General features: G+C 47.3%; 1 protein-coding gene and 1 long non-coding RNA gene across 5 annotated transcripts in view; one reads left to right on the forward strand and one right to left on the reverse strand.

Moving 5' to 3' along the window:
• The window catches only part of LOC128879323 (sodium/potassium-transporting ATPase subunit alpha), a 79,684-nt gene that overhangs the window by 394 nt on the left and 52,834 nt on the right, over positions 1 to 26,456 (forward strand). The gene's annotated exons all lie outside the window — the stretch shown is intronic.
• Positions 183 to 24,981, reverse strand: LOC128879339 (uncharacterized). Its single transcript, XR_008457603.1, has 2 exons — positions 24,140 to 24,981; positions 183 to 3,145 (listed from the first exon to the last, which is right to left on the reverse strand). It is a non-coding gene; the product is annotated as an uncharacterized LOC128879339 (long non-coding RNA).

Below are 26,456 nucleotides of genomic sequence, written 5' to 3' on the forward strand. Positions count from 1 at the left end.
TTCGGTAAACCACGCCCTTCGGTAGCTTTCCCAAACAGACTTTCTTATCGATTTTCCTTATTGATTTACCTCGCCACGTATGACGTTTTATATAGGGAGACGGTTTCGTGCAAATAACCAGGAAACGAATTATACAAATACAGCACGACGATTAGGGTTAGGTTTAAACGTAGCATTTCTAATCCGTCTCGTCTCTTTGCATATTTTATTTTCTTTAACAACGTTTAATAACGTTTACATGTACAGGGTCGTAGACTTTGTACAATAAAAGTAGCCGAATGGGCCAGCTCGATGTTCGCGACTAAAGTTACGCCGTTCTTACTAATTAGTAATGTTACTAATTGTGACAGAAAAAAAGTGAATACCTACTGATATGGTTAATTGCGATGAGTGTTCCATAGAGGAGTATCATTCGTGTAATCGTACATTCGCGACGAATGATCCTGTATCCGTGAAATAAGAAATATTATTCAACCGCAAAATGAAATACAACAGTATAATTTATGGTTACATTCGAATACGATTCCGCGCATTTTTGTCTACAGTCAACCGGAAAAATGAAAATGCTCAGAGGTCGCGTTCTTGTTTACGAGGATAAGCATGCTACAGTACTGTTAGAATTCGTTCAGTATGGAATCAACAAAGCGTGTTATTTTCCACGTTTCTCGATAATACGATACGAAATAGTATTCGGTAAATTTGTTTCCAAACAAAATTTAACCAAATATGACTCCGGTAGGAGGATGAGACAGATATTTGACAAATTTTACTGTACAGATTCATGTCAAGGCCTGAGTGTGTCGGCAACGATTGCCATCCCACGGGAGAAGGCGAAGTGACAGGCAATAAAATCCCCTAGAAATGTTGCACAGCCTACTTTCCTATCCCTCTCCACGGAAAGTTCGTGACCAACGACCACATATGAAAATATTTCCTGCCTCTTTGTTTCGCAATCCGTACTGCCCTCTAGTTATACCGGACAAATGTTGCGCTTTCGAAATTTGTTTTCAAACGTTGACAAGTTTCCTTATACGGCGCAGTTTCGAGCTTAGAATAGGTTTCTACGAATGTGTTTTTATCTTGGCAGGTTGCCACGGATTGAACGCGTATAGCAGCCTTATTTTTATGTATCACGAGGTTCGCCCTAAATTTCAGGGGTCCACGGATGAATCGTCCGCATAATAGAAGCTATAATAAAAGAAAATTGCTGTCCCTTCGGAAACGGCGACGACAATGCCGATTAGCTGTGTAAGCTAATGTCCGGCGACCCGACGAAAAATCGCCAGTGTACAACACGCGATCGAGATCGTCCCGATCGTTGAAATATGTACGCTACTGACAATTACTTCCCTTGACCATCGCGAATGTTTTTGTTCAAGATCGTTGACTTCGACGGGGTAACAACCGTTTTTTTTTATATCGCTGGCCGAGATTGCGCGCAAGTTAGACGTTCAACTTTTTATTTCATCATTTTTCCTTTCGCAATTTCTTTCTGAAAATGCCACTGGAACATAATTAGCTCGCTTTTTAATTCATAGAGTCCACTAAAGTCGATCGTCGCGTTACGTCCCTGACTCGGTAAAGTGTTTCGTGGAGTGACCGCCAGATGACAGGAGTTGTACGAAAATAGCGTAATGCGGTAGAAGTTCTGACACGTCTGTCCGACGTTTCTCTCGTCTCTTTTTTTTTCTTGCTCCTCGAACGTCTCTCCTTGTCGGTCTCGTCTCACCTTCGACGCTAATTTGAACGATACGGTTCGCGCTTATTATCGCTAAATTAGCCATTATGTCGTTATTTTAACAAGTCGATGTGTGTCAGGGGGCCGTGCACACGCTTCCAGTCCGTTCCACTGTATTTCCTCGTCCAATTCCTCTTCTGCCTGCTTCGGTATCGTCGTCGCGAAATTATCCATCTTTCAACGTTGTCGTCCTTCTCTCGAGTCGATAGTCTATCGTAGTTACGGTCTCGTTATAGGTCATCTTAGCGACGGTCTCGGTTCGATCGACGATCGGACTCGGTCAACGTTCATTCGATATCGTCGAACGCACTCGTGTTTCGATTAGGTTTTCTACCCGATTTGAATCACGTCGCGCACGTACGCGCGACACGATGAATCTATTTTCAACCTGTCGACATCTCGAGAAATAGACGGAAGCTTGATCGATCTCGATATCATCCCGGGTTCAGGACACTGTGGAAATTGCAAAGAGATGTTCTCGTCCCGTATAAAATATAAATTTCCACGTACATCGCGCGCACGTGATTTTCCAGGGCGTGTTTGCTTTCAACGATACAGCCGTCGGACGAGAATGAGATTTCGATGGGAACTGTCTCTCGACATTTTCCGTTTGGTTTAATTTCGATTCTTTCCGTCGTCGCACGGTTAGACAGCGTTTACGTGTATCGCCACGGTATGCAACGTTCGTAGTTGACTTCAAGGTTCGCGACGGCCCTTTTGCAACGAACGACGATGTCGACGATCCCGTAAAACAGTGAACCGCTGGTTCAGGCGTTGCCTGGGGGAGGGGGTGGGGGTGGGGGGACGCGAAAGAAAATTTTTAATAAAATTAGAGTTTGAGAATGCTCTAACCAGGATCCTTCGAAGGAGCAGGGGGGTTGGATCACGCGAAGGATATTTGCCAGTGGCTTTGTACATACAGCTGCCACGCCTTCCAGAATTCGTGTTACGAGCCCCCGTTGTTTTCGGAAAGAGCGAGGAAGATAGCGGGTGTTTCCGTTGTAAACACGTCCCGCAGGATCGCGGCACGTTTTATTGGACGTCGAATATCCTCGCGAGGTCCCGAGGATACGGCACGGTCCGCGCCTCGAGGATATCCGAGATCGAGGTCAAACCCGTGACAGTGAAGAGGCAAGATTCGTCTCGCGAGATCTGGCTCGATCCAGCTGTTTTAATGGCGGACTTCCGCGAGACGACGAGAACACCGGAGGGGTCAGCCCACGCGGCCCAGGGACCATAATTCCTGGGAAGGAGCCCGCCCTGTATATTGGCCCTTTTAAACTTCTTTAGCGTCTAATTCCCTCTCGCATCCGTGCACTGCTTCTTGATTATTTAAATGCCGGCTGCGCTACGTTTTTTTCCGCTCGCACGCTCCCTTGGTCGGCTTCTCGATGTTGCGCGACGTCCCTGGTTGGGGAAACAGACAAATTGAAGAATCAGAGAAATGATTTGATCGTGTATGTTAGGTTGTCCGAAAAGTTTCTTTCCTTTTATTAATAATTAATACATACACGATATTTTGTATTTTATATATATGTTGCATCACACAATTGTGTACAATTCATTTCGTTTCGTTACTGTTACAGCATCGATGTCTAAGAAATTGGATCGTCTATTGTATATAAACACTGCCACAGAAAATGAGCGAATGCAACTCACGAAAGAAACTTTTTGGACAACCTAATACAAACCTAGACAAAGTCTAACGCAAGCGAGGAGCATACAAAGAACAATTGGCATTCCTCTACGTAAAAACGACGCCGCCGCGTTTGCTTATTGGACGTCTCGTATAATTTGTGGCTAACGAGGCGGTCGGAGGAGCTGGAATAGCCAAGATTCCGCTTTTCAACTTGCCCGACGTATATAGTATCATATTTTCTCGCTCGGGGAGAACCATAATGCCCGCTGGCGCATTATCTGTGTGCCAGCGCCGGACATATTTCGGTTCGATACCGCGTCCAGAGATAACGGCTTATCCACCGATGATATTACGTAACGTACGCGCGCGCATGTTAATGGGTTTAACTTTAATTAAGAACCCCTCGAAAATTGCCGATGACCTCCGGTGCACCGATGCATCTGCTCCACCTTGGTTAGAACAAAATTTGACAGGCATCGACCAAGTCGGACGTTTCGCGAATGTTTTCCCCGAGCGATCTCCGTATTAAGACGAATTAGAAATAGGCGAATTAGCGTTTACACGTGGCAGGGAAAAGAGCGTGCGCCGCGTCCAGGGGTAAGCTCTAAGCAGGTTAAAAGGTTAAAGGAAAAGCCGAATTTCGTGTTTGTCTAACGCGAAAGGTCAAAAGCGGATGGAATTAGCAACGACGGAATGCTCCACCGAATTTAGCGAACTCGTTCCGCGAATACATTTCTATTTCATGAATAATTCCATCGCTGTCAGGTAAAAGCAGTTTACCCCGCGTCATAAATTCGCCGAGGCGACCGCAACGTTCCGCGATACGCAGGAACCGCGAAACTGCTGAATCTCGTACGTCTGGTCACCTCGAGATTCGAGTGCGTCCCTCTCGAATGCCAGAGAAAAGAAATTCCGCGAAACGAGAAAAAAAAAAAAACCGTTGTCACGTTTCGAGAACTCCGGGGTTAGCGCCACCGAGGAAAATACGAGGTTCGCTTTTTCATTTCGCCCGAGCGCCCGTGAAACCGGGGAAACTTTATTCCACCAGAAACAGACACGCGATGGAAGCGGAGATCGCGAGAAACGGCAAGAGGAAATCGTTTCTTCGATTTAGCGCGGTTTATAGCTCGATGAGTCGATGCTCACAGAAATCTGGACTTTATATTATAGATACAATCGGTGTAAGAAGTATTCGTGCAACAAACAATTTCAAATAAATGGTTCCTGTACGAATACTTGTTACTCCGACTGCGTAATAGTCGCACGTTCGATACATTTAACCAAAGGTTACGTTAGAAATATCGGCCCTGTACTGTTTCGTAGTTTCGTAAAATGCAAATCGGATGCGAAACGTAGAGCGCTTGTTCGCGGATTTTCTTATCTCCGTCGTCGTGAATCTCAGTGGTTCTCCCTTTTTAATAATCTTCGTTACTCGTGCGAGGTTTTACGATAAGTACGTACTCGCTGGAAGTGTCTTATTGGAGGAGATCGTCTCCGCGATAGCGACGCTCGAGCCAGAAGAGATTCTCGGTAGGGAGCAACCTTTTTAAAGCATTTCAAGATGATGTAACGCAGCAAAATTTTGCATAAAAAAAATGTCCGCGAATCGGTTCGAGAATCGCAGCTTTAAACGAACAAACATAGCGTCGAAATGAAAACACGAAGACGAGAATGTCAAGCGACGCTGACAGCGCGTGTTGGTCACTGGTGCGTGCACGTGCGGTTGTGTACACGGACGTGCGCAAACACGGACTGCTGCTCGTGGCCAACCAGGCTTGCTACCCTTGGCTCCTAATTATTCACGAGCCCCCTCGTCTCTGTACAGGTTGATGCTACTTTGACGGGCACGCACACGTCATCCTCGTCGAGTGCCATACGATTCCCTGCGCGTCGTCATCGAGTGGTAGCAACGTATCTAGCCTTATCGTGGTCCGAACCTAACTCTGTGCCCTCGAAGAATTTCTTTAAGTTGCACCCGTTTGTTTCGTTAATTATTTCGTGTCATTTTAATCAGAGAAACGTCAGGAATACGACGGTAAAAGTTTTACAACAAAAAAGAGTTTCACCGTTGCATCGCATCGTCTCGTCGACATATCCTGATGTTTTCGCTCCGTCCTCTTCTTTATTCGCTGTCCTTCTCTACGTTCGAAGCTCGTCGGTAAATATCAAAAAATATACGATCATGTTATACACCCTCAGGGGCTGTAGCAGAGTTTGTAGCTACAGTACTGGCTGAACAACCCCGAGGTACCCGAGCTAGAGGGGGGCCGGCGGGCCCCAATGGATGAGAAATAAGATACCGCACAAACAGTATGAAAACAATACAGGAATCATGTAAGACGATGATAAGAAGAATGGAAATAATCTAGTACTAAGTAAGCAGTAGCGCAATAACTTATTTCTATCCGTAACGTAGTCTGCGCGGTAGGATATTTGGATAAAGCAATTATCCGAAGTGACGCGTAATCGTAATCGTCCAATCGGGTTGTTTAAATGTGTCATGGATGCTGCGTTTACTCGGGAACGCTATCGTGTACAATGAATTTGTAATCGATCGTCGGAGTAGCTCGTACGCAACTAAATTACGCCTTGATGTTGCGGTATAGCGTATCACGTCGGGTGGAAACAGCCAAACCCTTTCGGAGCGCAACCAAAGGGCACGTTTTCCTTGTCCTGCAACAACTCGATCGTTTTCGCGTACCTGCATACTCCTGGCAACTGTTCCTGGTCCCTCTTTGCGCGATGTATCATCGAAAATCGACGGTGTGTCGCGTTCACGGCACGTGCCTCGTTGCAACATGGCTGCACGTTCTCCTTTTGGATACGGGGAACTTGTGCTTCACCCGGAAAATTTCGAGTTCGTCGTTAAAGCGGTCCCAAACTTGGATTCGGTTCCAAGGAGCGTGCAAGTAGTTTCTAAAATTGGTAGGGAGTTTGGAATCGCGCGTCCCGAAATAACTGTCCAAGTAGGATACAAAGTAGCGATTTTGTTGCGTAGTTACGGAGCCTTTAGTGCGACCTCGTTACCTCGTTAATTTCACAGTTTAACGCTGCCGGTATTATTAATTATTCTTACCGCTGTGATTTCGTTATAGTTGAACTCGTAAGCTGGCATTCAATTTTCCATGGAACGAGGGACAATTGGCGTTCCTCGAATAGCTGTCGCGTAAATTCAGTCGGTCGCATCAGATTTTCATTTCGTAGTAGTTCGTTACGAGCGACGTGACTGGTTCTCTTGGAAATTTCGGTACAATGCGAGGTGATTGGAGCGTCGCTGGTGAAAGGATTGTAGCAACATCCAGGACGATTTTATTGTTCGCGGGATACCGGGAAAATATAACGACGCTTATTGTTCTTTCGACGATCGGCGTCGAGGCACAATAGCAGCGCGACTAATAAATAAATAAGTCGATGGTATTAGTTCGGTAATGGTCGTAATTCTATCATCCAACATCGGGGAACAGCGATTCACGCTGAGTAACGTTTCAGCATTTTGTTATGTAATGTTTATACAGTCATCGAAGACCGTTGAAAAAAAAGCAGAGCTTGAGTAACGTTTTCCGCGACGGTACTCGGATTTCTCGCTGGCGGATAAGATAGGGCGCGCGTCGTAAAAATAAAAAGCGCGATATTTGGTAACGCGACACAATCACGTCCGGTATAATGACGATAATAACGGCCACGGTGACATGATGCGCCGCGAATTAATCAGACGCAGACCCGTAATTGAACCTCTCGTAGCCTTCTGGAACCTCGTCTTGCACAGACAGAAAGCTTCATTTCTTTTTTTTTTTTCTTGTTTTCTTCTTTCTCGCGGTGTCATCGTTGTCGTCGAGTCGCGTTGTAGTTACAGCGACGAACGAGAAGCCGTATTATTTCGCACCGCGGTTGTTTACTATGCGTACGCATTCCGCACGCTGAATCGATTTATACCAGCAGCCGGCACCGGGTTAATTTAATTGGGCTCCAACGAGCGTTAAAATTCCGAGTTTCTTTTACGATCGGGATTAACGCCGGAGCGAAAATTGAAACGAATCGTCGTAACGCGTAATTATCTCGCGACGATGGAATTGTTCGATCGTCCAGACTTTACCAAGATGTCGGATAGATCGCCTCGAGATCGGAGCACTGATTCCGCGATCGTAACTTTTTCAGAAATTCTTTTAATGTTTCGGGAAACGGAGGGAAGATAATTGCACGTCAGAAGCGAAGCAAAATTATATAAATTTTATTTGATATCGGTAATTGCTTGCGATGTTATTGTTATCATATAATTTATACGTTAATTAATTGAATTTATCTTTGCGAATAATTTGATATCGCGATTGCAAACGTAACTCCTAATTAACGAGGAGATACACAATCAGAACGGAATGTTTAATTGCAACAACGGTCGCAATCAACTGTTCGCGATGTTGATCGAACGAAACGTTTCGAGCTTTAGAATATTTCCAACGTTTTTAAACTCGGTTTTCGACGAAGGTGTCGGTATATTCGAACGTAATAGAAGCTGAACATTTCAGAAGCCGTTATTTTCGTTGTGTCTGCGATCGACTCTGAAATATGCCCGTAATTTGTCATCGTGGCAGACAGAGGGAGCAATAAAGAAGCATTCGAGGCTAATCGAATAAACGGATGAAAATTAATCCGTCGTTTAAAGTAGCAACAAGTCGGTGTATTTTTAATACGACGAAATACACTTCGATGTAATTAAACTTTAAAGTTGTTTCAAGTTATCAAGCATACAAACTCGACGACGATAACCAGGTTAGGAGTCGAAGATGCTCGGAAAACTTTGGAGCGAAATCGCGTTATACTTTATTCTTCTCGTTCTCTGCAACGAACGCCATACCGCGGTTTGTTAAAAAACAAAAACTAGGAGCATAGTTAGATCGGAAGGTGGAGTGGTCGCGGAATTCGCCGGTTGCAATTTGTTTTCCCTTTGCTTATACCTTGATAGCATCGACGAAGTTATTAAAGTCGAGCAGGGCGAAGAAATTGCGACCAGCTGGATGGGAATGAAACTTTTTCAAAGTGGAAGCTTGCCTGCGAGGCATCGACTACGAAAATCCGTTCTCGGTTAAAGCGCGTACAACGGAACGTACTTTTTCAAACGATGCCAAACGAGCACCTATACGAATTTCTTTCGAATTTTTAGGTAACGAATATCGAGGTTCGTTTGTTTAAAAAGGAATCGCAGACTCGTCGACGTAACGCGACTCGAGGGTCTCCATTGGACGGCTACCAAGCGTTCTTCAATTATGCCTTCACCTTCTCCGCCCTTGTTTTCGATGTTCAATACGGTGGACATTGGCGTGTCTATTTGCGTTAGTTTTCCGGATCTCTTTGCTTTTCCCTTGTGCCGCCCCTCGTCTGGCGCGTCGAACGTTCAATTATCTCGAGTAATTGCCGCTGGTCCGACACACGTTCGACAGCCTGAATTTTAATTAAAATCACTTTGACATTTTCGAGGAAGAAACGATTCGGGAAACGATACGACAAATGGAGTGCTCGTTTCAAACGGGGTCTTTGCGGTGGTCGAAACACGCCGTGAATTTTTCAAAGCATTCGACTGTGTCGCTGGAAACGCTTCGGAATCCTATAGTTTGTCTTAAACGCGTCGGTGCGCGCGATTCCAACCGGTTATTTCACCTGGAATTTGCGTTGGCTTTAAATCGCGAGACTTTTTTTTTCTGTCGACGATAGAAGAAAGCTCGTCGGAAAGGTCTCGAAAGAAACATTTTTCATTGCTGCATTATCGAATCCTGCACGCCACTAACGTATCAACGAGGTTAGAGTCGCGCTTAAAGAGTACGTTTGGCAAAGCTCCAACCAGCGGAATATGTATCGCGATATCAGATGAATTAATCAGGGAAACGGCGGTGTTTTAGTGTCAAAGGGTCGAGGTTCTGCAAGGGGCGAAACGAGGCTGGGGGAGCGGAATCGATGGACGCATCACCACCCTTAACACCGCGACGTCGTGACACAAATATTAACTCGCGTCCTCGTGAATTTCGTTGGCGCGACCTTTTTTCTTTCGCCGTTCTTCGTGCTTAACCCCGAGATTCGTTGAATCGCGGGGGAAACAACCCTTCGGTTATCGTTAGGGAAAAAGTTTGTTCGTTCTAGCCGTGAACGTTTGTTACCATTGTCTCGTAGGTTGCACAATTTCAACTTAGAATTAATTCTCGTGCGCGGAGAACGAGAGAAATGGAATCAATTTGGCCGCGAGCGGAACGGAATTTCTCTGGAGGGCCCGTGCTTCGCGCGATAATTTAATTTCTTTCGAAACAGAGGACAGCGCTCGAGAGTGGCTGTTTCTGGCGCCGTTCGTTACGATTTCCTCGCGACGAACTCAACTTTTAATATCGACGCGGATATACGTGAAAAATGGTGTACGCGTGATTAGAAAACGGCAGAGCTGTGATGTAACGATTACACTTTAGATTTGAGACGCTTTTTAATTACTTTCTGGGCAGTTGTAAGTAATTATTAAAAAGTAATTGAATTACTGGTAGTAGTTAAGTAATTCCAAATACCGTGCTACAGAGTAATCGTAATGGCATTTGTTTAATTACTTGGTTAAATTGATCATCAGGTAACGGTAATTAAGAATTTACAGCTGTGGAAAATGGTAGCTCGACGAAGGAGAATTCCAAAACCGATCCGCTCTCTCGTAACGTGGGAATTTCGAGTGGAGCTTTCCCCGGGTCGCGTTTTTATTTTTTCTGGGGTAAGCGAATTGGAAATTATCGAATCGCTGGATGGTCGACCACGTACATGGAAATCGCGCGTGCACCAGCTCGAGTTTAAATGGATCAGCTGTTCCGCGGTGTCAGGACTGGCCCGCGATATATTTCCCTTCGTCGTAAATTTGTCGTTTAATCCGGGCGCACCGACCCCGGCATGTACAGAATTCCTCGTTCTTTCGTTCGTTCTCGGCTTATTCTTATTTCCTCGGTCTCGCGTTCGACCTGGTCGCATAACTGTCGGTAATCGATACCGCGTTTCATCGATGTCGATGCTACGAGAGCCACGCACCGTGGCTTTATTCTCTCGCACTGCAATTTAAAGGGCGGATTTTTCGGTGCAAAAAAAATGTCGCGTGCAAATTCACGTTCACCTTGCGCCTTTCCTCGGCTTCTCGCTTCGACGGTCTTATGCATTTTTTAGCGTGCACGTTGTTCGTGATTTCCAGTCGCGTTACTGGGTTACGATCGAGTGTGCTTGAAAATTCGCGAGCGCTACGGTAATCGTGATTTCGTTACTCGAGAATTACCCCTCGAGCTACGGTTGCTAAAAAGCACGTAGTTGCGTTTTATTTATTTATTCACCGCTAACGGATTTTCATTCGTTTACGTTTCGCTTCTCGAGACGATCCATTTGCTGTTAAATTTTTGACGTTACTCTGTTTCGGCCGACAATTGGGCTCGTTTGTCTTTCTTAAAGTCCAGCTCGACTGTTTATCCTGCTAAGTCCGTGTGTTTGTCTTTCGCGAACCCACGGGATCTTGTATGTACTATACCGCAATTGTCTTTTGCGTAGTCCACCGCACCGGTCAGTTACGACCGCCTCTCGTCGCCCTCGGGGGCTGTGGCTACGTTTAACGATCACGTACGAGTTTAGCGATCCCGAGGTAGCTGAGCTTCAGAGGGCCCCGATATTCCTACCAATTAAATCTATCTATTATGTTATCAATTCTACGCTACCACCGTCGCTATTCTTTTCCGTTCTGTGTCGCACGAGGATCGTAGGATATCGTATACCGGTATTTTCTCCGCCTTAACGGATATTACTATTCCAGGCCAATATCTACCAAGTCCTCCTACTTGGCTCTCTCGGTCTCTTGGAGTCTCTTGGACGATTCCTTCGATTCTGTTCTTCCACGCAGACGCCCCCAGTCTCCGCTACCCGTGGTCGTTAACCCCGCTTCCTGGAAATCGCGTCTCGGGAACAGGACTCGACCGAAAAAGGACTTTTCGCACCCTCGATTCTAATTTCCGTGCGCGCGACCGTGTAATTCGAGCTGCCGGGCGAACTGATCGAAGTCCTTCCGGCGAGGCGGACGGCACACGCCCCCGCAGAGGGGCGGCTGAATTCGTTGACAAGCGAGGCTTGTTACATCGAGGGTTGTTCGCGTAGAGAGGGCACTCGATTAGTCGGAAAATGAAAATCGAACGAGAAGACACGCAGCGTGCTCCGTCCGATGGTAAACTCGTCCAAGGGGTTGCTGGCGCCCGAGGCTCGCCTTTTGATCGCCACCGGGGTGGCCCTTCGAGTTCGACACCCAAATGGTTCTACCGAGAAATGGCGCGAAAGGATTCCCTTCGAAATCGATGGCTGGACATTTTTCACCCTGTTTCAAATAGGCGAGAAAAAAACGGGCGATTAATTAGTCTGAACCAGGACTTGTTAAACTTTTTCGAACGAGGTACATACGTCGAACAATTTGGCGAATTTCGAGCGGGAAGGGACGAACGGAATATTTCCAAAACCGAGAAATCGTTATTCGAAAATGTACGTTCCCTACTTGGAACGATAGGCAAAGCCTCGGAATTTGAAAGGATGGTAACGTTATCGCGAAGATCGGACGAATACACCTAATTGGTAGAAACGAGAGAGACGATACCAGAACGGAATATGCAAAGGGGGACGGATAAGAGGGAACAGATCGAGATAAGAATATCCTTAATTGGGGAGAAGCCGGGGCTGGGGGTGCGAAAAGAAGCAGGAAAGTGCAGAGCGGAGAGAAACGAAGTAAAAAAGCGAGAAAGAAGTGTTACAGGGGAGAGAGATGGAACGAGGAAGGTTGCAAGGGCCGAGGGTGTGAGAAAGCAGAAAGAGGAACGGATGTGTTCTTCCGACACCGACAGCGGTTGCTGGCGGTGTTGGTGGAACGGTTGGGGCGCGGGAGGGGATAAAGCCCCGCAGTGCGGCGCGGTCGATACAACTCCCACCCCCGCGGAGGCACGCCGCCACCCCCGACCCGTTTTCCGATGCCTCTTCAGCGAACCTCGCTCTCGGTCGTTTCTTTCTTTCCTTCGCCTCTGCCTTTCCTTTTCTCGTCCCGTCCACCCTCTTTTTCCCGTCTATCGCGGCTCCGCGTCGTCATTCTTTCCGTCTTTCTCCGTCGGCGCGGGGGTTGCGGGGGTGCAGGCGCTGATTAGCGCGAGCGCCATCTACGCGGTTTCGCGTCCGCTGGCCGTTGCACCGAGCCGCGGAAAGAAGGTCGAAACGACTTGGAGAGTCCCTGTGACCGACAAAGCACGAACCTCGTCACTTTTTTATCTGGTATTCTTTCTTTTTCCCGTCTACCTCCCCTCGTTTCTTTTCTTCTGTCTTTTCCAACCCCTACCCCCGGAGTCGTTCGTCGCGCAATTGCGCGGCTTAACGTCGCTGTGTTGTTGAAAGCCAAAGTAGAGGCCGGCGGAGGGGACGGGGGGCAAATCGTTCGGGAGTTCACCACGACGACCGACCAGTTTATTCTCGACGTGGTATCGATATTTCCGAACGATCGCAGCTATTAACGATTCCAACGGAGGGGGAAGAAAGAGCTAGGGTTGCGATCATTTGAATAAATTGGTTCGTTTGCCGGTGACCCGAATTCCGCTGAATTTTGACCGTTTTCCGCGGGGAACCCTGTTTCCCCGTCTCACGTTACGGCTCTGTCTCGAATTAGGGCTCGCTACCGCGAATAATTTATAACTATGATATCATAGTGTTTTTCCATTTTCCCAACCGCGTTAGATAATTAGCAACCGAGCACGCGATCGCGATACAGGGACACGGTCTGCGAGCGAATCGTTAACGCAACGATCCACGCAGGCGTGTTTTTCTCCTATCGATTCTCGGTCTTCGTAACTTCGCCGACCGTAACGGAGCCTCTTGCTTTCCAGATTCGAATTACCCCGAGTTTGACACAATGATTCAGTTCCTCGGTACGCTTTCTGCCCAAAAGGATTAAACAAAACGAATTGTTCGCGCTCGTTGCTCGTCGGGAAGAACGGAACTGGTTCGGACCGGGCAATCGGTCGTTTGCCGATTATCGATTACAAGTCAGGTTCAATTCTAGGCGACATAAATCCCGATTTTATACTCTTCTGGTGGTTTACGGGGCTAGCGTTCGTTCAATTTCCCTTGAAACAAATCGCCGCCGCGCACGTTGGACCGAATTCAACGATATTCTTTCCAGCGTGATCGTTCTGAACCGTAAAGAAGGTTGTAAATTAGAACGCCGGCTCAATCTCGCGATAGGGCAACGCGGTATCCTTCCGAAACGGCGTGAGATTTGAATAAAAGGTCGAGGGGCCGCGTAATCGGAGATATCGAGGGTCAAACGTCTACGATTTGCAAAGATTGTTCGCACCCTCCGATAGTATTCTCATCGTTTCTCACCACCCTGCTGGAACATCCGATCCAAACGTTTCGTTCTCGATGAAAACTCTACCAACGTCTGCGAGAATAACCCAGACCCAACCGTTACATCCACGTACACAAACGCTAGGAAAGTTTTACTCTCTCTCTCTCTCTCTCTCTCTATAACTTGTAAATCTTCGCGAATCGTAGCCTCGGATTTATTTGAAAATACGAATAATCGGCTGCTATGAATAATCCATTGTTCGTTTTCCTCTGGTAAAATCAACGTTATTGTATTTCCAAAGGTTGGCACGGTTCGGTGCCGCGCGCGCGTTTCAGTTATTCGAAACGAAATATTTTTATGTTCGGGATGCACAGCATTGCATAGTTCCGTAGGGTACGGCGCTTTAAACAATGCCCAGCGCCATTCTCATCTCGCGTTTAATAGCGTCGTTTCGTTCCTCTGACCATGATGATGCAGTCGAAACGGACTTGGTTTTTTGCGAACGTTCAATTTCACTGCTGTCACAAAGTGGCAGAATCGCGGCTAGCAAACCGCACAAAGCGTTCCATTTTCACGACCCGGGTTCCGCGACAAGTACAGGCGAAGCAGAAGCAAGCGCTCTCCGAAGACCAGTCTCCTCCCTGCGAGTCTTATCGGACACACCCCCGCTTCCAGGCGTGCCTTTCTTTAGGGGTACGCCCCCCTTTCGAGCACAGGGTGGAGATACGGGCGAAAGGACGCGTTCAGTGGTCTTCGGGGCCGCTTAACTTTGTCCCGGCTGTATTCACGCCAGGCAGAATACACAAAGCGAACAAAGATTTCAGAAGGCACAATCAACTCGGGCCGACAGCTAATATCGTATGCGAGAACGTCCAACCCCGTCCAAATCGGTACAGTCGAGCGGAAGCGGAGAACCGCGACCGAAAACCAGGCCAAGCAGTTTTATCTGTCGCGCCGTACGAAAATTAATCGTGAGAATTAACCGAGAGCGTTGCTTTAATTAGCCGCTCAAGGAAGCTCCTTAGAGTGCTGGATAATTAAAGAGCTAAGCTGCACAGGGAGAAACGAATGATAAACGAGCGAGACACGGTTCGTTTATCAGACTCGCGGCTGCGATGCGAGCTAAGCGACGCAAAGTTTTTGGGAAACCGGGATTTTACGTTTCCCGGCGTTCCTTACTTTTCCATCGCGTCGTGGAAAGCTGTTTCCGATTAGTTTCAGCGGGGACTCGAATCTGGTTTAGGATCGGAGCGTAAGTAGAGCGCCTAGTTCGATTTCTTGACGAAGTTGAATTCTACGGGGACACATGGTGTCCCTGATAGAAACCTGGAACGAGATGGAAATCCTTAAAGGATTCCGCGTTGAGGTATTCCGGTTGTTGATTTTAGAATTCACGTTATCGGATAGAAACAAAGTTGCTCTTTTTTTCCTGTAAAGAAAATCTACTCGAATATAGACGAAAATCTTTTAAAAAGTTCGATGGGTTCAACCATTTTTTTCCATCCTGAGAACAAAGCTTTTTTTAGGCCTCCTAATTCAAGATTATTCCCTTACGATACTGGGGAAACACCGGACCGCGCAACCTCGTAGAAGCAAATTAAAAAATCGAAGTCGTCTCGCGATCGACGCTATCGAGCCGAAGCTCTCCGTGGAACAACGTTTAAGTCGACCGAGCGTAACACGGCCGAAGCGAGTTTCGTATAGGTTTCGTATAAATTCTCGAATAAGGTCACACCGATTCTGAAACTTCTGAAGCCGTGAGATTTGGGCGGAGGTTAACACGCGCGATCCGGCGAGAGTTCGTTTTAATTAGTCGACGAATGAATTCACATAAATTATCGACCGGCATAGGCACACCGAACGTTGAAGGTGGATTTCAGAGACTTCGGATTTACTCGAGACCTCGGGACTTGACGCGAGCCGCGAAGGCAGCGGGTCAACGCGTTAAACATTCCCGTAATCGCGCGCTCTATAACGCGTTAGTTGACTCAACTGCTCATTCTTTTCTGGTTACCGCGGTGCTCTCCTCATAATTTATAACGATCGAATTATCCTCTACGCACAGTCTGGCGAACGCGATCTACCGACCATTATAAAGTCTACTAACGAGTACAACGTTACGCGTTCTCAAGAGCTCCCGAACAGACGCGACGGTTTACGCGTCGGCTCCTAATTAAACTTGTAACGTAATCTAGAAGTCGACATCCCCGCGGGACGAGCACGAGTTCACAAGGACTGGCGAAACTCTGTAATTAGTAATTTCCATTAATGACGACGTTAACTCGGGTCCTCGGAGTCGACCGTTTCTAGCCGACCAGTCCCATTATCGAAACCGCTCGGAATCCTACGCAGCCTGAAACGCGTTCGCTCGTAACGTGGCCGATCTAGAGACGCGATTGGACCCACGCTGCGGCTCGGATATTTCTCGATCGATAGCATCGTCGCAATAGGCGTTAATACAGCTCCCGAGGGTCCCCTTTTTTGGCCGTCTTCCGAATCGCGTAATTAAGAGGATCCTTTATTTGCTTGGCACTCGACTGAATTCACTCAACCCGGCCGCAATATTTCCTCGGCCTATCTCGATCGATTCTTGGGGAGCGGTATTTGTTGCTCGTGTTCCTTGCGACGCGTTTACCTGGCGGTTAAACAGTCGACTTTAACAGGACCAATTGAATCATTCGCGGTCCAGAAGTCCGTAAAATTTCCATAGCTCGTTGAAGCCAATCACGACGCTCGACCAGCTCTCCGATGTAATGAAGCCGGAAAGTCAATGCTAGCAACGTGTGCGCATTCCACGTTCGCGTTCCTCGAACGTCCCTCGCTGGACGCGAGAATCGGCCTTTGTCTGTCGCGTAAATGCGTTTCCTTCGCCAACGCGTCGTTGGTTTCCCGCAAAGAAGTTAACGAATCTTCATCGAGCGACGTAACGCGCGGTCGATTCCGTTTCGAAAGTCGACGAAAAGAACAACCCCGAGCCCGCTACGTCCATTCTTAAACGAGTTTCGGGTAGTTCCGGTGTTTCCACCGCCCCGTCGAGTTGCTTCCCAGAGTTTGTCGGACCACCGCCCCGCTTTTTCTTCGTTTAAAGAAATTTAGAGCTCCTCGAGTCGAGCGTGATCCGCGCCACCGCAATTCCTCGCGGATTGTCTTTTCTCGTCGTCGTTTGTTAACTCGCAGATTGTCCGCGCCACGAGCCCGCCCGCGCTTTTGCGAGGAGAGAAGACAAAGGACAGCCTGAATCGCTGGGGTTCTTTTTTCGTTGGAATGAAAGTCGGTTTCTGACTAGGTAACGCGGAATGTTCCATTTTCGCCTAGGAGTAACTCGGTAACCTGGAGTTGTTTAATCGAAATCGTTGGAATCTCTTGGAGAGGAATCGGCAGAGAACGCAGACGTTCAATTTTCACTTTACGAACAAAGTGCATCTCGATACATCATACGGATATCCTGTAAGCTGATACGATATATCATCGAGCTCATCTCGGAGGCAGCTCTCACCCCGTTGAACAAAAACTGTGACGTTCCGTTTGCAGAATCTATCGCGAGATTCGCCTTGGAACACCCTTCGAGCTCTATTCGTCGATATTTCTTCATGAAATTCTAATATAATTTCCCATCATTTTTTTTATCTTCGGCTTTACCGTACACTGCGAGATGCGTCCGTTTATCGATCGAAACGGGATATTTATAATATTTTGCGAAAGAGCTCGTTCACCGTGTTCGTAGAATTTAAACAAAATATTTTTTTGGCAGACCTTCGTTCGTTTCAAAATTGCGGGGAACCATAGCTCTTTTCAGACATTGAAGAAACGAGCCATTCTTCTTCGGTTGGTCTTTCACCGGTGCTTTTACTTTTCGACCTGTACGGAAGCGAAGCATTTTAAAGAAGTCGTTGAAAAATGTTGTAAACAAATCATACAGGTGTAATTACAGACCCGATCGTTAACGTCTCGGGGATCTTCGCCAGCGACAGATGCTGTGTTCATCGGGGTTAATTAATTATCCGCAAAGCTCGAGTTTTAACGCGTTAGCGCCAAGTAGATCGATGATTTATTACCCTTAAGCTGTCTTCGAGAAAGCCTCTTAGACTCGGGCGTTAATTTTCTCGCGATCGAATAATAAATTTTAAACAACGACGACTAGGTGAAGCGGAATCGCCGCAAATTTGCTAAAAGGTAAATTTGTTGAAAGAACCACGGTTATTTCTCACCGTAACTACGGGAGCTCAGCCACGAACAATCGACTGCAAACAAACGTTTGTTACTGCGCGCGACTCGGACCGTTGGCGTCTGAAACGATGTCGCCGAGTAAACGGAAAGAAAAGTGCGCGGATCGTCGGAGGGAATGAAAATGGAATCAGAAAGGAGAGGAAAAGGGCGCTTTGACGCGGTCGAAGCAGCTTTCAGAGCGAGCCCTCGGCGTCGATACACGCGAGGAGGATTTCTGTCGGCATCCATCGCGCTGGATGGAGAACCAACGTTTGAAAAGATTCCATCAAAAGATCCGGAAATAAATTCTCCCCGTGTAGCTTTGCGTAATCCGTGGAACATCAAAATATTTTCCCTCGGTTGTGTTTTCATACAAACAGCACGAGCTCGATATCGAAATAAATCGACAAGTTTCGCGAATCGTCTCGAACGATTCTCCTCGACACCCGGTATAGGCATCGACCAAATTGGAACGTTTCGCGTATTCCCATACACCTGACCTTACAACGCGTTGGAAACGTCGCTTAACATGCTTTAATGGCGCGTAATAGCGCCAGGTATAGCGTCGCGTTCGCTCGAACGGTCTGGTCGTCGTATCGCTCTCTCACGTATCGCTATAATGCCGCCTAACGTTTCCTCCAACAGTCGCGTCGCACACCACGGTTACGGTAGCGAACGTTCAACTAGTTAACTAGTCGTTCCTGTGTCGAAACTATACGCCCACCATCCGACGGTTCCAACCTCCGTCTACACGTGGCTCGCAGAGTTTCGGACGCGTCGAGGTGCCGGCCGATTTTGTCGCGAGTCGACCCTTTCAAACTTTCCGTCGAGTTCTAAGGTCTCCCTCGTAGATCATCTAGTAGATTCAACGCAGGAAACGTTAACGTTTGCACACACGGAACTCTCTTTCCCCAAACCCTTGGTTCACGAACGAATCTGTCTCTCCGCGAAGGCACGGTGTGCTCGTGGACGTTCTTGCATGCGTTTAATTCCCAGTACATTCGCACCGGGTAGAACGCTGACGCGCGTAGACGAGAGCTTCGGGACGATATGTGTGGGTGCGAGCGTGTGGTGACCGTGACTGTATCCGCGTCGGAGGAAGAGGCACATTACGCTCAATCTACCTCTAGCTCCGCTCGACTCCTACTTCGCTCCTCGCACTCGTGATCTGCGATCCAAAGAGAGAAAAACGCGCGTGGACCCGGTGACTCACCCCTTGGTATTCGACACGGTTTTACGGGCTGTGCCGTAACAACGTCGCGCGCGTGACAGTCGGAGGTGGGATCCAGGAGTATGTAAGTGCTGTAACAGGCCGGTGACTGAGACTCTTATTTACGACTTGCGAGTAGGGATGGGATCAAGTGTACCGCGAGCAGGTTCCAACTTTTTCGCCAACCTCTTTGTGAAACCGATCGTTGCACCTTGGCCGATTCAGGAGACGTGCAACTTTGTTTTGCTACATCTGGTGGCTTCGAATAAAAATTGCTAGATTTCTTTAAAAATTCAAGTCTTAACATATCGTCGACTTTGCATTTGCATTGTCTATTTCAATGTATGAAACCCAGGGCGAGATGTATAGGGTGAACCACTCAACGTTACCACCTGAAAATATCTTTGTTGTTTTTAAAGAGACATCAAATATCATAAGGAGAGGTCACACGATGGAAAAAATATTTTTGTCATTTTTTTGAAGATATCAAGATCACCTTCATTTTTTTAAATGGAACTACCCTTTTTCAAACACCTACAACGATAGTCCCTTTCGTTAGGAATTTAACGATCGTAATTAGTCAAGGTCATTCGAGATCCATTGTGAACCATTGTACGGTGGAGATGGGAGCCACCAACCGCGGATACGCAAGTCTGGGCATTTAAATTTCATCGGAACAGGAATGAATGGGCGCGGCGTACCCTCGATAATCGATCGCGTCTTCTCCCTTTTCCTGGGCTTCGTTATCGGACCCTCTTCTCCCTCGAGGGGGATGAAGCCTTCGACCTAGCCTAGGACCTCCGGATCGGAGTCTGCCCGATGTTTCCAAAGGATTGGCTGCGTCGAAGGCCGCGCGGCGTATCGGGATGGCCGATTAGGGTCATTGGTTTTCCAAACCAACGGAGCTGTTGCTGCGAACTGCCTCTCCAGGCTCTGATAATGCTCGGCACATCGGGCTCTCCTCGACATCGATCGTCCTGGATGCGTTTCTCTGTCGCGTTAACTTCGAGGCGGTTCTCTTGGACGCTGAAACGAAAGCTTAATATCTGGAGAAAGCGTATTTCCGGTTTGGAGTCTCGCGCGGTTAGTTCGCCGGGTTCGTTTTAGGATTCTGTTAGGCGAGACGGATCGCGGTGAGTTTAAATTGAAACTCGAGGGAAATATCGAATCTCGCGAACCTCTTGTTCCCGATTTTCGCCTTCTTTGGTGGATTTGCGACGACTCGGAAATCGTACGTCGAACACTCGCGTCGACCGAAGGTTTACCGCTCAATTTTTCATGAAATTTCTCGACAATTTCCTATATAAAAATATAACGCGCGGGGTGGTCTAGCACGATTACAGTATTTTCCTCGCCGTTTTGTCGATTCATGCTACTTGCTCGGGTCTCGTATACTATAATTCCTTGAACAAACACCATTCGCGGTGTACCCGAACGCATTCACCGCCGTGAAAGGAAAACGCTGCCGCGAGAGCCGGAATTAAATAAAAACTATTCAGGAAAGTATCTGCCCCAAAGTGGATATCCTCCGCGAGTAATTAAAGTCAAGTGGAATTCCCGGCGTTCTTTCATTGCAACGCGGCCGCTTTAATTATTTGACTCGGCCGCGCGTAATAAAGGGCCCGGGGAAATTGCGGTTCCACCTTGCGTTTCAAGTAGCGTCGCCGTCGAAACAGTCGGGCGCTCGAGGAGCCGCAGGGAAAAAATCTACAGCTGATCCAACCTATGCCTAATCGATTCAACTCGAATCGCTCGAACAATTCAAGTCGACGATAAAAAAAAATGAGTAAGTTAGGTGATTCCCAAATATTCGAACAGTTAATGCGAGAGGGTTTCGGGACATATCTGGCCGATCCGTTGGCGATCGGAGAGCGACAATGGTTGCGCGCCACGGAAAGAATGCCGACCATCTAATTCTTACATTAAAAACGGGCTTAGCAACCCCGAGGTACTCGAGCTAGAGAGATGAGAAGTAAGATATACTGCAAACAGTATTAAAACAATGCAGGAGTCATATAGGAAACAATGCAAGACGATGATAAGAAGAATGGAAATAAGCTAGTAATAAGTAGCCAGTAGCGCGATAACTTTGTATAATAAGTTACGCGCTTGAAATAAATGAATGAATGAATGCTGCATCGACCGTGGAGACGAAGTGAAAAGGAACCGTCAGAGGCGGACGCCGGCCAGCAGTGGAAAAGCCGATGCGGTTCAGACAAGGGTCGATCTACTGCGAATCACGTAAGCGCCTCGAGCATTCGTGAAATATCAAAACTTCGGTACGTGGACCTTTCGCTTAAAGGGACAGGTTAAACGTACCGTATCTGGTATTTTCTGTTACAACGTGTGCTCTTAATTAACAAACGGAATCCCTCTGTTATTGTAAGCCAGGAAAAAACGCGAAAGAAAATCAGGAACGCCAGGCGTGAGACACGTGAACAGCAGGTCTGCGAGTTCGTCATCGTGCGCACTTAAACGAGCTCAATCGTACGCGACCCCATTTAAATAACGACGAATTGGATCCCAGAGTGTTTCCTCTTCGTTCTGCCCTCCCCCTCTGTGTTATCCGCGATCTTTGCTCGCATCATCTTCGGTTTCGTGGCTCGACCGGTTTCTCTGAACCCCGCGAAACGGAAAAGTATCCATAGCGAACCAGTTGTCTCTGGTTTCTTCAGGTATTCCATCCTGTCTTGCACTTATTTTCTTTACACCTATTACACCTAGTCTTTACACCTATAATGCGACGATAAATGTCGATACACCGATTTCATTGGTTCGTCTTGATAGCCCCTGTCGCTTAAAAAGTTTTTCGCCTCGGGAATATCCTTCTTCTCGGAACTTCACTTTCACCGCGATCTAAATACCCGCGAACAGACATAGTGTCCGAAGACGCAAGATTTCGCACGGGCGGAGGAGCGTCTTCGGCGAAACTTGGCGGTTATCGTGGGAAGTCGAGGCAAGGTCGATCAACCAGCGATGGTCGGGGTCGCGTCATCGAGAAGTTACGCGAGAACTAGCTTCCGAAAGGAGGGAGAGACCTTGTCGATAGCCGAGTATCCAATAACTGGTCGACGCTATCGCGGCGCCCGAGACCGCCAGTCGCCGATTTTCCGGTTCGAGCTGGATAGAAACGTCAGGTCGCCGGTTCATTGTTCCCGTATGCGGGTGAAAACAGAACTTGGACGGTGTCGATCGCGAGCACACCTGCCAGAACCGGCCCGGTGAACGTCCGTTTTCTTCCGTTTGACGTTTCAGTGCGTTGGTCGAAGCGATTCCTCGTGCTGACGTCTACAGACGTCTACAGACGTCATCCATTCGCTATTAATGGACGCTCCGCTTACAGGGCTTCCAGAAAAGGCACGTTTTTCACAATTTCCGTTAGAGCACGCGACGCGATTCCAACGCTTCGACCAAAGGTATTTTTTTAATACTGACACGATTGGCGTCGTTCCATTGATAGGAAACGGATGACGGATCAACTTCTACTTTCTATGATAAATAGATTTGTCCGTGGTGGCTCGCGTTGCAGGGAGTTTTTCATCGAGAAGATTGGCTCAAGTTTTTCAGTAAATTTTCGCTCCTCCCGTGACGCTTTTGGCGTAGATTTCTGGGAGAGCGCCAGGAACGACATACCCGTTCCCTATTATTTTTACCTTGTTGACGTAAAACAGATACCTATATATATATATAGTATACATATACCCCGATGGAACCGCTCGTCTTCGTTTAAAGATTTAAATAATACAATGTATTTCGACTTCGCGAATATTCAAACAATCGAACACTCGAAGAGCTGCGGCAGCTCGGTTCGCGATACGCGTTAATCCCATCGCAATCTGACCGTGAAATTAATCCGTCGTGAGAGCTCTGAAAAAAAAGTTCGTAGGGTCGAGGATTTTTCTCCTCCGGGGGCGTAAATTTTTTAAACATGCTTCACGCGCACAAGGACTCGAATTTCCGCGAGAATGTCGGAATATTTATTATTCGCCGGGAAGCGTACTGGACAGGACGTTTAAGTTTTCTTTTTATCGTGATTTGCTGGGTTCTTAGCGTTACACGGACACGTACGTACATCGTATCTCGTTAACCTAGTAATAACAACGTGCAGGACCGGTTAAGTTATTTCTCGCACACCCCGGCGAGATTACTTTAAAACTCAGCCTTAATCTTCCGATTCAGCGGCGGGTGCTACGAATAACTAACGAAATTCATTCGTTGGAGTTGCTCTTTCGTAATTGCTCCGGAGCGTAACAATAAAGGAATGGCGAATCTATTTGTTCCAGACACGGGTAATCGTTGCGCAACGCTTATCAGGCGCGTAGAAATCGTAGAAGACGCGTTAGGAGACACGTTTAATTAAGACGAAACTGTCCGCGCGACGGGAATAATGTCTCGCTAAATTTAGAAACGTTCTAGATCTTTAGAAAATATTTTAACCTTAATCGTTTTATAAAGCCTCTTATGCGGCACAGAGATCGTCGCACCGCGAGGGCTATCCAGATGATTACGTCGCATCGCTAATAGATTCTCAACCAATTCTTTGTGACACGTCTCGAGGCGACTCTGCACGCGCGGCACTTGACCGAGAACGATTCGCTGACCATGAGTTTTCTGAATTTTAAACGAAACATACGGCGGTTAAGCTTAGGAAAAGTACATCAGTCGGGTTGATAATCGCGCGACGATTTCGTCGTATTATACGATCCTAAAGAAGATAAGTTATATCTCTCTGACTATACGAGAAAACAACAAACAAGGTCGCTCAACACCCGATAAAATAAATTTCACCAGCTTTCTATCAGACCGCCTCGCCACGTCACCATGTTTCTCTCGCGAGAATACTTCGCAGGCGTATCACCGTAAACATTGTACAATCGACACGTTCGGTAAAATAACATGAACATAAAAAAAAAGAAGAAGAAAAGAAAGTGGAAAAGTAAGCGACAAATTATCCAGACCCCAACGAGATTCGTTTGCACGTCTCACCAGTAGTCTCGCCACGTCGCCATGTTCTTCTCGCGAGGAAACAATCCGAACTTGCACCCGCGTGCAGCTATACTCCTGTTCACTGTATCCACCAGGGTTCGTAGTATCCACCATAGCTCACTCCACCCGACGCGAGTCAAGTCCGTACGCGTGAACCGATTGAACAGACCCGTGAGATCGAGTCTCGATCGAGGAAGTGAGAATAAAAGCGCGGAACGTTATCGTCGAGCGGCTGGGTATTCAATAATTGCTAAGCGCTAATCGAGCCAACCGAGACTCCGTCGGGCATACCGGTTCGAACCGGTCCGGACCCCGGCGTCGACGATTCGGTGAATGGCTGCTCGAACCAGAAAGAACCAGCGGAGGCGTCATTCACGAGGAGCGAGAACGCTCGGAACGCTCGTACGCGTCGATGGTTTTAGACACGCTCAGCCACGAGGTTTTCGCGGCTTCTTCTTCGTCGTTCTTCGTGGCGAGGTCTGTTTACAAACTCCGAGCGATTCCAATCGAACGTGACGTGTCACGCACGATGGGAATTGGCGCGAAACGCCCCGTTGCAGCGACACGTGGGAATGGTTAGGGCAGGCCACGCACGTGGCTTTGGCTGCGTGAACGGAGCAGACGAGGGTTCCGGGTTTTTCGGGATCTAGTCTTTCCACGGGGTGCATCTCGTACCGTACCGATCCTTGCAGCTTTCTATAGTAAAAACTGAATAAGTGCAAGACAGGATTCACTGGATAAATGCAAGATGACTATCCTCGCCACTTGGTGGGTTCTTCTCTGTCATTTTCTACGTTTGCAATGTTTGGAAATTTTCTTGCGCTTATCCAGTCTTTACTGTATTCGAGACGTTTGGAAACGGTGATTCACCAAAAATGAATTACACTTTAAACGTATATCCGCATATATGACGACGATAGCATCGGAACGGATCTGCGAAACCGGTTTCTCCGAGTCCACGAAGCAGATAAGTTATCACCGCGACGAGAGTGAAGGCTTAAAAGGCGATCAAGTAATTGTTTACGCTCACCTTCGCCGATCGCAATTATTGTCGAATCGTCCATGACGTTCCTCGAAGCCGCGTTTCGTTAACGAGCGCTCTGGCGCCGGAACGATTTTATCGAGGTTTTTTTTCCGGGAATTTCGTCGGGGATATCATCCTTAAAAATCGATCATGCCGGTGCAGCAATTAACGACGGAAAACGTCGTCGAGACTTTGGATAAATAAACAGATCCAAAGAGAGACGCGTTTATTCTTCTAAATATAACCGCGTCATTCAATTAGTTTCAGTATCTCACCGAGCAGAGTTTGCCTAGCGAAAGAAACGTGTGCCTTCGAGATTAATCGTTCGGTTCCCTTGGGCACCTGCGACCGCAATCTTTTATTTGGCATGCGACGTACAACAGCTTACCGGATCGAAAGCTTAACGGATCTGGTGCACTCTAGCGAGCAATCTCTTTTAACATTTTGATTTCTACGATTCTAATTGGATTTTTTCTATTTAACGAAATTTGTATCTTACACAGATAGGATTGAAAATCGTTCCAAGAGTACGACTTGCGATTCGCTCGCGCTTAGTAATTGGATTAATTACTAAGATTTCTCGGGTGGTCGCGCGGCGAAACGGGTTCGAATTCGAACGAATCAACGACAACGCAATTTTTGAATTCCCTTTGGAACAGAATTGAAAATAAACTTGCACGGTTCGAGGGGATCGAGGAAAGTTGCACGTCGACGCGGCACTTCAATATCGCGCGAAGGATCGATATTTCACGAGTCAATGGATATCGACGATCCCCTGTCGATTTCCGATTGGAATCCAATCGAATGAAAAGTTGGAGCACACCGGCAAACTATTGCTGTTTAAATCAATTAAACTTCGATTCGATGGAACAACGCGACCGTGAAGAAACTCGTTACGCGTGGAATTTCTCAGCCGTTTTTCTTCTTTTTACGCAGACCGCGATTTCCTATACAATTTCCCAGAGATTTCCTCCTCGACGGCATCGATGACTCATAATTTACATCGGCAGGTGTGCCTAGAATACATACAAATCATTCATCGATGTCGAAGTCGCGTTCGCAGCTTCCATTTTCCTTGAAAAATCCACCGATCGTCGTTAGTTTCGGTTTACACACCGAAACCTAGCCTGGCAAACTTTATTCTGTAAATCTCATAGGCGAATGATCAAAGGACTCTCGTCTAACACCATTAACCAGCCCCTTCCGCGCTTCTCATGCTTTCGGAGTTTGAAGCCGGCGCGGTGTCTTTCCATAAATCTTCTTTAGAGTCTAACACAATTCGGAAAGGTCTGA

This window comes from Hylaeus volcanicus, chromosome 7 (assembly GCF_026283585.1).
Source record: "Hylaeus volcanicus isolate JK05 chromosome 7, UHH_iyHylVolc1.0_haploid, whole genome shotgun sequence".
Lineage (NCBI taxonomy): Eukaryota > Metazoa > Arthropoda > Insecta > Hymenoptera > Colletidae > Hylaeus > Hylaeus volcanicus.